At 39.9% G+C, this 12533-nt stretch overlaps 1 long non-coding RNA gene across 2 annotated transcripts in view; it reads left to right on the top strand.

The window, feature by feature from the left end:
• LOC129507347 (uncharacterized) overlaps positions 1-12533 on the top strand; it is a 165161-nt gene that overhangs the window by 149132 nt on the left and 3496 nt on the right. The window lies entirely within an intron of this gene.

The following is a 12533-nucleotide window of genomic DNA, read 5'->3' as shown; positions in this document are numbered from 1 at the left end:
AGTCTTTCCCATAAAATTGGGAATAAGGAAAGGATGTTCACCCTTGCTTTGTGTGTTTAATATTGTACTGGAGATTTTAACTGGTACAATAAGGCAAGAATGAATGAACAAATGAATGAGTGAATGAATGAATTAAGGCATTTTGATTGGAAAGGTAGAATTAAAACTGTCTTTAGTCACAGATGATATGATCTCATATATAAAAAATCCTAAGGAATCCATATAGAAACTACTAAAACTGATAAACAGGTTTAGCAAGGTTTGCAGGATATTTTAGATCAATATATAAAAATCAGTTGTATTTCTATATGTCTTAGGAACAAACAATGCAAAAAATGAAAATCTTCTTAATGCCACTCATGAAAGGATCAAAAAGGATAAAATGCTTGGGAATACATTTAGTAAAGGATTGTAATATTTGTTCAATGAAAACTATAAAGCATATCTTAAAGAAATTAAAGTATATCTAAATAAATGGAGAAAAATTCTGTATTTAGGAATTGGAAGACTCAAGATTGCTAACGTCTTAATGCTCCCCAAATTGGTGTATGGATTTAATGCAGTCTCAATAACCCAGCAGAATTATGGGGAAATTGACAAGCTAATCCTAAAATTTTTTTGGAAATACAGTTTTGGAAAAAAAAGAACCAGATTGGAGGACGTACTTGATTTGTAAACTTAATGTACAGTTACAATAATCAAAATGCTGTGGTATTGGTATAGGGATAGGCATAAAGATCAATGGAACAGAATTGAGCCTTTTTACATTTATAGTCAAACAATTTTCAAAAAAAGGTGTCAAGATAATTTAATGGGGAGAAGAATAGTCTTTTTACCAAATGGTACTGGGAAACTGAATATCCATTTGGAAAAATAAAAATGAGTTTACACATTTACCTTACATCACACACAAAAAAGTTAACTGAAGTGATCAAAGACCTGAATGTAAGAGATAAGCTGGAAAACTTCTGGACGAAACATAGAACATTTTTCTGATGTTAAGTTAGACAAAGAGTCCTTAGATATGATATCAAAAGCTTAAGGCAAAAAAGAACAAAAATAAAAAATCAGATTTCATTAAAATAAAAACTTTTTCCATTTCAAAAGATACCATTAAGAAAATTCAAGGACAAGCTACAGACTTGGAGAAAGTATTTGCATATCATATATTTGATAAAGGACTTCTATCCAGAATTTGTAAAGAACTCCTAAAACTCAGTAATGAGAAGACAAGCCAATTAAAAAATGGACAAAAGACGTTAATAGATACTTCACTAAGTAGTACATACAGATGGTTCTGAAATACAGAAAAAGTTATCAACATTATTAGTCATTAGGGAAGTGCAAATTAGAAATACAATGTGATACCTGTACACCATCACTAGAACAGCTAAAATTAAGAAAGCAGATGATATGAATTGTTGGCCAGGGTATAGAGAAACTAGAACCCTCACACATTGCTGGTGGAAATTTAAAGTGGCATAGCTTCTTTGGAAAATGTTTTGGCATTTTAAAATGTTAAAAAGAACTTACCCTGCGACTCATCATTTCTATTTCTAGGACTCTACCCAAGAGAAATGAAAACATGTGTCTACACAAAGACTCAAATGAGAATGTTCATAGCAATATTATTCAAATAGCCTCATACTGAAAACAATCCAAATGTCCATCAACTGGTTAGCAAAGAATGGTTAAACAGAAGTGGTATATTCATACTATAGTATACTATTCAGCAATGAAAAGAAATGATGTACAATATGGATGTTATGTTGTACGCTACAACATAGGTAAACCACCAAAATGTTAAGTGAAAGAAGCCAAAGACTTCATGTTGTATGATTTCATTTAAATGAAATGTCCAGTTAGGCAAATTTACATAGGCAGAGGGCTGATCACTGGTTATCAAGAGTTGAGGGTGGAATGGGGATTGGCTACAAATGAGTTTGAAGGAATTTCTTTTGGGTAGTGAAAAATGTTCTAAAGCCAGATGGTGGTGATGGTTGCATAACTCTATAAAGTTACTAAACATTATTGAATTGTATGCTTACAGTGGGCCAATTGTATGGTATGCAAATTATCTCTATAAAGTTATTTTTCTTTAAAGAATTTCCGTCAAAGAAAAAATAAGGGAAGAGGAAATGAGATAGTTATATACAAAATGTGTTTTGTGAAAACCTCTATCTCAGTTAGCCAAATGTGTTAAAGTTTCTACTAGTCAGAGCATGATCAAAGATCTGTAAAATCAAAGCCATTGAGAAACACAACTATTCTTGCTATTGAATCCTGAGATAAATTTCTTTTGCTGAATTAATTTATTCATTTATTCATAAATATTTATTGTGCCTCTGTTTTGTACCAAGCACTATGTTAGGTTCTGCTTATATAGGAGTGAACAAAACAGTTATGGTTCTCACCTTCCTGGAGTTTTGAGTCTAGTGGTTCCTCCTAGGTGTGGTTTTTATGCATTTTGAAAACATAAGTTGGATTTTACTGTATTATTAACTTTGTATTTTGGCTTTTTATTTAATATTACATCAGAAGCATATAATCTTATCTTTAAAGTTCTTCATAAACCTTGTTTTTATTTGCTGCAATCTTTACTGCCACATGCCTTGATGTTGAACATTTAAATTGTTTCCAGTTTATTGTTATTATACATAATGCTGCAAAGAATTTCTTTGCAAATGAATCTTTGTTTTCCTTCTTCTTTTTTTTTTTTCTAATGAAAATCTCAAAAGAGATACTTGGATTGATGTTACAAATACAGGTCTTGATATATAATATAAGGTCTAGATATTTATTGCCAAATTGTTTTCTGGAAAGATGGTGTCAATTTGCAATCCCACTAGCAAGGTAGAGGGCTTGTTATTTTCTAAGACACCGGGCTAGGTTGGCGGATGAACCACAGTCCACAGAAGTGAGCCATACCCTCAGCTGTGGAGAGTGGGCCCTCCGCATAGGCATTTAGTGCTCTCAGAAGAAACCTCAGAGCAGATTCCTCACTGATGGCTAAATTAATTCCTGGTTGAGCTCTGTCCTCTCCCAGGTTACAGAAAAGTGGCTAGACCAACAAGACCCAGGCCTTAAAATGGAACTCAGGGTGGGGAAAGGCAAACTGGCCCCAATAAAGAGGGAAGAGTGTTATGCATAGAGCTGCTCTCATTAAGCACAAGCAAAATGAAGAGAAATGATAGAGCAACAAGGCAAACATACCACAGGAAAATCAGTTAGTCAGAAAGTCAGGTGTGGATATGGAAAAGTCAAGTGAAATCTGGAAGAAATATAAATCAAGAGATAGAAGTAGCTTCCACGTGAATGTTTTCCTTTAGAGAATAAATTAGTAGGAATATAAATGTGATAAAACAAGAGCTGAAAGATGAGATGATAAAACTACAGAATGAGTTATAAAAGGAGACTGCAAACCTAGGAAATGAATTATAAAGTAACATAAAATAGCAAGGAATAGAATCGACATAGCTAAAAACTAATGGCGTGAAGGGAAAGCTGCAGATGATCATACTGAATACAGAGGGAAGAGAAAAGAGATTAAATAATTAGAAGAGGAAGTGAGGCAAAGATGATTCAAAATAAGGTAATGGATGTTACTGCCAAAGACAATGCAACACAGAGTAAGACTTCAGAGAAGATGCAAATCTGCAGATCTGCATGTGGCCAAGTGTAGGACATGCCAAGAAAAACAGATTGCGAATGACCATCATCAAGAATATTCCTAGGTTTATCTATTGACCTTATAAAATAAAGAAGGAATTCCTGAGGCATCTAGGCACTGAGTAGTCCCCAACAGTGGCAGAGATTTGGCTGTCCTCCGATACATCATGGTAACTTTCAAAGATAACCGAACAATGTTTATAAAGTTCTGAGACTTGGAAAGTGAGACCTAAGCAAAGTCTCTGCAGCCAGGGAGATGCCTGTGTATGAAGCAGTCTTAAATATGAAATCACAGCCAGACTTGAACACTCACTGTATCTACTTGCATGAAACCAGAACTCTTTGGTGATGGGGTTAGGTTTGATCAGGTGAGCAATAGAATGGAATGGAATGGAATGGAATGGAATGGAATGGAATGGAATGGAATGGAATGGAATGCTGCTATTACAGACTTTGGCAAAGTAAAGTCAACATAAACAGACATTGCAAGGTGGGGCAGGAGAGGGAAAGGTGGAGTAAGTGTGAGAGTATTATTCCCATGCTGTTTGGAGCAGTGAATCAATATTATCTAAAATTCTAGTTAAAAAATATGACTGTAATCTCTTAATGATTTTCATAATATGTAAAAATTTTCTTTAACCTTAGTAATTTTTTAAAAGATTTATTTATTTTAGAGAGAGAGAGAGAGAGAGCACACGCATGCACGAGTGAGAGCACATGTAAGCAGGGGGAAGGGCAGAGGGAGGAGACTCCCTCTGAGCGTGAGCCTGCCTGAGGATCCGTCCCAAGACCCTGAGATACTGACTGGAGCCGAAAGCAAGAGTCAGACACTTAACCTGCCTAGGTGTGTTGTGCCCAAGATTGCAAATCTGAGAAACCACCAAGGAGCCAACACCGATGCAAGCGCCCTAGGGTTTATTAGCAAGCTCAAGCTTGGGTCCAAGTATACCTGACACAGCGGAGCAGGGACTTGGACCCCGAAGTGGGTTACAGCTGGGTTTTTTATGGGCTGGTCTAGGGGATTTTCAGAAGGGGTGGAGGAATTTCTCAAGTTCGGTTTACATTCTGATATGGGACTTTCAAGGGCATTGAGCTCTGTTCTCATTCTAATATGGGACTTTCTGCCACTGCCACTGGCTTGGGCTCTGTTGTCTTTCTGATATGGGATTCTCTGCTGAGGACATTCTGCAGTTTTTCCTGTAAAGTTCAGCTCTTATTCACAGGGGCCTAAGATGGCTGTACTTGTGCTAATGCTAAACTTGAGGTGGAATGGCCTTAATTTTTCTTGGCCTCCACAGGTGCTCCTAACCTTAGAGTAATTTTTAAGAAGCTAATATCTCTCAGGGGTGAAGAAACATTTGATGTACGATAGATCTTTGAAATTTTCTTCAGTTTCTTTCTCTTCTGTTAAGTTCAAGAAAATAATCAAATTTACAAATTAAATTACAATTTTAATTTACATACAATTATTTCATTTTTAGAATTCTCTCATTGCTCCATCTTTCCTTTTCTCTTTGCTAACATCTGTATAAATATAAATAAAAATGCAATGATGATCACAAAATATTAACACTGATTATTTCTGATTGATGAGATTTCCAGTGATTTGTTGATTTATTTTTCATACTTTTCTGTATGTCTTGCATTTTAAAATGATGAATATGAATCATTATATAACATTTATTATTGTTCCAAAATGTTATGCATGCTCTTTGCAGAAAATTTGAAACATACGGTAAGAAAAAGAAAAAAACCTGCCATCCAGATATATCTGGATGTGGTGGCCTGTTCTGTTTGTGATTGTCAATGAGCATTGCTTATAGGTACTCATGCCTTTGTGTAGTCCCTTTGCATGTTGACTCTGGGCTTGGTCATCTGTGGTCGTTAATTTTATTTGTCAACTTGGTTAGGCTGTGGTGCCTACTTGTTGGGTCAAACACAAATCTTGGTGTTGCTGTGAAGGTATTTTTTTTTAATGTGATTAATATTTAAATCAGATTAGACTTTGAGTAAAGCAGATTACTCTTTATATTGTGGGTGGGCCTCATCTAATCAGTTGGAGGCCTTAAGAACAAAGACTAAGATTTTTCAAAGAAGGAATTCTCCTCAAGATGATAGTATGAAACTGAGTTTCTAGCCTACTACTTTGTGGGAATTCAGACTCAAGACTGCAGCAGCAACTCTTACCTTATTTTCTAGTCTGTCAGCCTGCCCTAAGGTTTCAGACTTGCCTTTGTGTCTGTGTGTCTCTGTGTCTGTGTGTGCATGTGTACACACACACTAACTGTTCCAGCCATCCCACCTAGGACACCAGCCCTGTGGCTGAAGCCCCCTTAGATGTCCATTGTCAGGCATTCAACTAGGTGATTGCAACTGCGTATGTGACCTCAGGAGAGACCAGCAGAAAAACTATCCTGACGAGAATCATGAACAAATAAATGGTGATTGTTCTAATTTTTAGGGTAGTTTGTTACTTAGTAATGGATAACTTTAATATACTACAATTACCATTTTGGCACATGAACTTCTGGTCTTTTTATATAATTTGAGCATTTTCATAAAACTGGAATAATATTCTATATAATTTTACATTATGCTTTTTTGGTGGCATTAAGAGTGGTCTCCCATGTTACTAAAAGGTGTTTTAACCTCAGTTTTAGCAGATGCATAGTTTTTTTCTGCTTTCTATTATTACAGATTTTGATCATTTTTGTTAATAGAGTATTTAAAATTTGATACAATAATATAACTATTTTGCTGTTGTAAACAATACTGTGATAAATGGTCTTGTATATATTACCAGAACCACCCATCTAAGTGGCTTCTGTATTCCAGACACATGAAAACTGTGTGAGATAATAATAAATGTTTATTATTTCAAGCCACTAAGTAATGATATAATTTCTTATGCAGCAATTGGTAGTAACTAATATAGGACCCATTGGGACTCTGGGTTTTTCATTTTAAGTAGGAAAACTTGCCACATGTTTGTCTCCTTGTAACCCAACTATCAACACTGACTGACTCTACCTATATTTATGGAGGGAGAATTTGAACAAATACACCACATACACACTTCTTGAGCCTTTTCCTTCACAACTGTGTCTTCACTGACCACCCATATCCTGACAACTCATATATTGGAGCTCCAGCCCTAGTTTTTTCCCTGCACAGATATCAGGTTCTTATCTCCAACTGTCCACCTCTTATCATCTCTTGGATGTTCCTCAGGGTGTTCAAAATGAAGTTTTTCATCTCCTGCTGTAATATCATCCTCCCTTATTTGTCTTGACTGAGAGGTGGGACTAGGTTGGAAGGTAGTAGGGATACGACACTGTATTAGTTATCTATTGCTGTGTAACTGTGACCTAGTTTTGGAATGTTGATGAGGTCCAGAGCTGAAGGTCAATAAAGAATTCTTGAGATGTCTTTGGTGCAAAAAGATGATTTTATTAAAGCATGGGGGACAGGACCCATGGGCAGAAAGAATTGGTGCACTGAAGTTGTGAGGAATGGCTGATTATATAGTTGGAAGTTGGGAGAGGTAAGGAAAAGGGAGCTGTCCAAGAGGACTTTCATATGCTAAAGAAGACTCTCAGGATGCTGGAGGCCTAGCTATTGTCAAGCTAAAGTTGTTTTTCCCCTCTAGCAAAGCATTAACATTAAGACAGTTGGGAGCTTCCTGGAGGAATGTTCTATTCTTCCTGTGACAAGTCCTTGTAGGTCATAAAGAAATTTAATTTTGTTTACATTCTTTTCTGCCTCTGTTTCCCACTACACTCATGGAGGGGAGAGTGATGTTAGGGCTCCAGTAAATTAAGTCTGTGGGCCCTCTGGAAGTTAGGCTATTGATAAGAATGCTTTTTTCTTGTAAATCACTAAGACATTTGTAAACTGATGGAGACTCCAGTCCTGCAGGATTGTGATCTCTATCAGTTAACCATTTGTTTTTCCCTTCCCTTTGTTTTAGGATGGCCTGGAGTGTCTGAGGAATGTCACACATATCCCACCAGGGAGTGGGGTGAAAGGGTGCTGGGTGTCAGCTTGTGCTTTGCCCACAGTTTGCCTTCTGCTCCTTCATCATCACAACTTACCCCAAAACTTAGTGACTTAAAACAATGAGTATTATCTTGCCCAGATTCTGAGATTTAGGAGTCTGGAAGTGGATTATCTGTGTGTTTCTAGCTCAAGAGTCTTGAGATTACAGTAAAGATGTTGTCTGGGACTTTAGTATTCCAAAGACTTGCGTGGGGCTGAAAGGCCTGCTTTCATGATATCTCACTCCTATGGTTGTTGGCTGTGTTGTGCCCAAGATTGCGAATCCGAGAAACCACCACGGAGCCAACACCGATGCAAGCACATGAGGATTTATTAACAAGCTTGAGCTTGGGTCCAAGTATACCCAACACAGTGGAGCAGGGACTTGGACCCTGAGGTGGGTTCCAGCTTACTTTTATGGGCTGGTCCAGAGGACCTCCAGAAGGGGTGGAGGAACTTCCCAAGTTCTGTTTACATTCTGATATGGGGCTTTCAAGGGTGTTAAGCTCTGTTCTCATTCTGATAAGGGACTTTCTGCCACAGGCATTGAGCTCTGTTCTCATTCTAATATGGGGCTTCCTAGGGCGTTAAGCTGTTTTTTTTTTTTCCTGTAACTGAAGTAAGGTAAAGTTCAGCTCTTATTCACAGGGGCCTGAGATGGCTGTACTTGTGCTAACACTGAACTTAAGGTGGAATGGCCTTAATTTTCTCGGCCTCCACAGGCTGGAGGCTTCAGGTTTTTGCTACCTGTAGGAAGGAGGCCTCCATTCCTCCCCACATGGATTTCAGCAAAGAGCTTATTAAGAGTCCTCCCAATGTAGTAGCTAGCTTCCACCAGAGCAAGTGATCCAGGAGCAAGGGCAGAAACCACAATGTCTTTGATGATCTAGCCTTGAAAGTCACATAGTATCACCTCTCCCGTGTTTTCTTGGTCATACAGACCAACCTTGAAACAAAGTAGAAGGGGATTACATAAAGCTATGAATATTGGGGTGGAATAGGGGTCATTTGGGGCCATCTTGGAGATTGGTGATCACAGACACTATTGTGCCAGTGGTTTTGGGATTAAGACAACTGGGGTTTGAGACAACTGAGGCTTCCAGATCAGTGGCACCAAGATAAAGTGTTTGAGGCCAGATCACCTCATTGAGATAGGCTAAAATGAGAAGGGGGAGCCAAGATGAGACGTGGAGTGGCATAAGGGGCACCCTGGCTTGCCACTTGGGGAGACAGAGCTTATATGGCAGATGGAGGAAGCCCTCGGCCTCAGAGTTGCAGGTGCTGGCGGTTAGCAGTTGGCAGTTGAAAGCTGGCCTGAAGGGACATGTTAAGTACCAAAGAGAGATGGGAGGGGAACCAACAGCATTTTCTGTGAGTACCTTTAGAATTCAAATTAGGTATCACTTTGAGAAGCTCCTTTGAGAAGCTCCTTTGAGAAGCACTCCATGGCCCCTCACTTTCTCTTCCGTGGTGGGTTGGGTGCCTCTCAGCTCTGCTCCCATTGTACCCATCCCTCACTTTGTATGACTGTCTGCATCTCTCCTTGTAAACTCTGAGCTCACTGGGAAGCTCCTTTGAGAAGCACTCCATGGCCCCTCACTTTCTCTTCCGTGGTGGGTTGGGTGCCTCTCAGCTCTGCTCCCATTGTACCCATCCCTCACTTTGTATGACTGTCTGCATCTCTCCTTGTAAACTCTGAGCTCACTGGGGATACAGACCCGTGTCTTCCATCTCCAAGTCTCTGTGGTGGCTAGAAGACATGACCCAGAATCTGGAGCATGCTGGGTGCTCAGTAAGTCTTGAGTGAACAAATGAATGAGGAATTCTTTTCATCATTTGGAATAGCTTTGGTTATGCTCTATGTAGTCTTGTGTCTACACGCTTTAACATAAATTATCATCATTTCTACTCCAGTGGGCTTATTTTTAATGGGAATAATTTCCTACAGAGGGTTATTCCAGGTGCAGGAAAAGCACTAACATGTTTATGGTGGATCAGCTGGCACACCAGGCCCTGACTGATGTACTGCTGAGCATCCCCCTAGATTCCTGGAGAAAAGCTGGGATGGGGCACAAGTGGCTGCCATGCAGCAGTTTTGCACCTAGAAAACCCTCATGTGGGGTGAGGTTGAGGGAGAAGGAATGGCAAGGTTTCTGCACAGACCAAGAGTGCCCCAGAGATCCCATCTAGTCTCATTTTAGATAGTCAGGATTTACTCATTGTCGTAGTCACTTAGCACTCTGGGAAGGAGGCATTGTCTCTGAGTAGAGTGCAGCAGTGACGATTTGGCTGTTATTATGGATAATAATTGTGTTTGCTGTCTGTGCTGCCTGGGCTTATTTGGGAGCATTGTTACCACTGCTATAATTTTAAATATTTTAATTAATGATACTTTGCTGTGCTCCTGCCTTGAGGCTCCTTAAGCAAAATGAGCAATTAAAAAAAACCACACACACAAAAAGCAAATGAATGAAAATAAAAGAAAGGGCATTTAAAAAATCATTCTGTTCTTATGATGTTTCAGGCTTGAAAAATGTATTCAGCTGTCTGCTGCAGGCAAGAGAAAATTCTCACTACTTCCGCCCGTTATCTTTTGCTCCCATAGTCATCCATCTCCTGTAGCTGCTGAGTGACATAGAATATACATAAAGTATCACCAAGAGAAACAGGAGAGGAGGAAAAGGGAAAAACAGTGCCCAGGAAACTTAGAGTCTTGTGCTTTTAAAAGTATGTCATTATCCTTGATCATCACCATCAATCATTGTTATCAATTATTTTTATGCTTTGCCAATATTGTGGATATCACCGAGAAGATAGCAAAGAACTGGTGTCTCTATCTGAGCTCTTTCATTCCAATGTTAGTGTATGTGCTGCTGAAGTGAACACTCTGCATCTTTCAGTGTAGTAACTGGAAATGGTTCTGGCTGAGCAATCACAAGCTTCAGAATGTTCCATGAGGCTGATGGGTGAATGCATGAGCAAGGCTAGGAAGGTAGGGTAATCTGAAATGTTAATATGTTATTTTCATGATGTAGGAGACAGGAAGGACTCCCCTCTGTATCTCATCACCAGATGAGCTCTCTGGCGAGGTCAGGATTCTAAACTCAGGACTCTTGCTTGGCCTGCGCAACTTTGACTTCCAGAGTGTTTTTAAAAGGTTTGAGGGATGCCTGGGTGGGTCAGTGGTTAAGTGTCTGCCTTTGGCTCAGGTTGTGATCTGGGGATCCTGGGATTGAGTCCCACATCAAGCTCCCCGCAGGGAGCCTGCTTCTCCCTCTGCCTACATCTCTCTCTCTCTCTCTCTCTCTGTGTGTGTGTGTGTGTCTCTCATGAATAAAGTCTTTTGAAAAATATTTTAAAAAAGGTTTGAATTAGTAGCCAATATTTAGCAAGGGAGGCATTAAACATGAAAATTTAGTTTCCAGTCTTTTTGAAAGATCAGAAGATCTGCCGATGCCAACCCACATGGCAACACTGGGCTGGTGCCCCTTCTTTGGTGTGCTGGAACTGGCTCCTGCCAGCCTGTGAGAGAGAGCATGTGCACATCTTCTCAATTTTGTGTTCAGTGACTTCACATTGCTAGCTTGATATCACTGAGATCAGCTGTAGTGGGAATATATATACCATGAATACTAGCAAATGCAACAAATTAGGTTTTTTTCTTTTTTTCTTTTTTTTCACCCTCTTTCTCTCAGAGAGCCCATTGTCAGACATTTACCAGCATGGCACTGTGGCTGCCTCTTTAGATGGGAGTGCTGGGCACACATTCTTCACACCTACAGCCCCCCCCTTGTCAACTCACAATGAAGCTGGATTGCCTGCCCTGTTCCCTGGGCTTGGACCCCACGTCAAAGATCTTCTTGCACCACTTCTTTGTGTCCTGTGAAGAAAACTTCCTTCCTGGCCTTTGTTCGGAAGAAGCTCATCAAAATAAGTGTCTGAAGGGGAAAAGATGAGGGTTGGCTTTGAGCTGGGGGAGGAGGTGGCCTGATTTATGAGGGTGCAAGACCTATGTGAGCCGGGAAAGGGAAGCATTCCTTCTGGGAGAGAGAAGATAGGACTTCTTTGTATGGCAGACACCCAGGCCCTATTTACATGGCATCCCATTTGTGTGTAGTTAGTCAAGGAGGCAGGGAAGTCATGGGTTACCAAACAGACCACTCATGCTCTAGAGCTAAGAGCTTGGGAGATACACCCTTGGCCAGACAGACTTTGTGGGCATGGGTGGCCTCTGCAGTTGACTTTAATACTCTGCTGACACTATCTTAAAATTTGTAATCCTTGTTGAACCACGGATCTGCATTTTTATTTTGTACTAACTGGGCTCTACAATTAGGTAGCTGGCTCTGTCTCCTACCAATGGACAGCAGGGGACCCAATTGCTCTGGGCTGCATAGCCTTTACCAGGGCTTCCTGGGCAACCCCAAGCAACTGGAGAGGTCCTTCACAAGTTCCCACCGACCCCTGTGGGAGGGGCTCAATCGGATTTGCATGGTCAGAAATCTAAGAAACATGGTTTTTTGGATGGGTTGAGAGCTGTCTTACAATGCTACATTTATTTTATTTTTTCCCTTGGATGAACAAGAGGTACAGTGCCAAGTTTTGGTGAATATGCTAAGATCTCTTCCCAAAGAAGAGTCTAGTGGGAGGCATGCAGAGGTGACCCATACCTCTTACTTCACATAGCACATTAGGACTGAAATCTGTAAAATGTGCCATGGGGGTGCAGAAACAGGAGCAGTTGTTCTGTGTGAGTAGGATTAGGGGAATTTGTGGCAAGGTCCTGAAGGTGAGTAAGAGCTCATTGGCTCGAGAGGTGGGAAGAT

The sequence above is a fragment of the Nyctereutes procyonoides genome, unplaced genomic scaffold (assembly GCF_905146905.1).
Source record: "Nyctereutes procyonoides isolate TBG_1078 unplaced genomic scaffold, NYPRO_anot_genome, whole genome shotgun sequence".
NCBI classification, from domain to species: Eukaryota; Metazoa; Chordata; class Mammalia; order Carnivora; family Canidae; genus Nyctereutes; species Nyctereutes procyonoides.
Note: the sequence above shows the minus strand (reverse complement) of the source record. Positions and strands in the feature narration are given on the sequence as shown.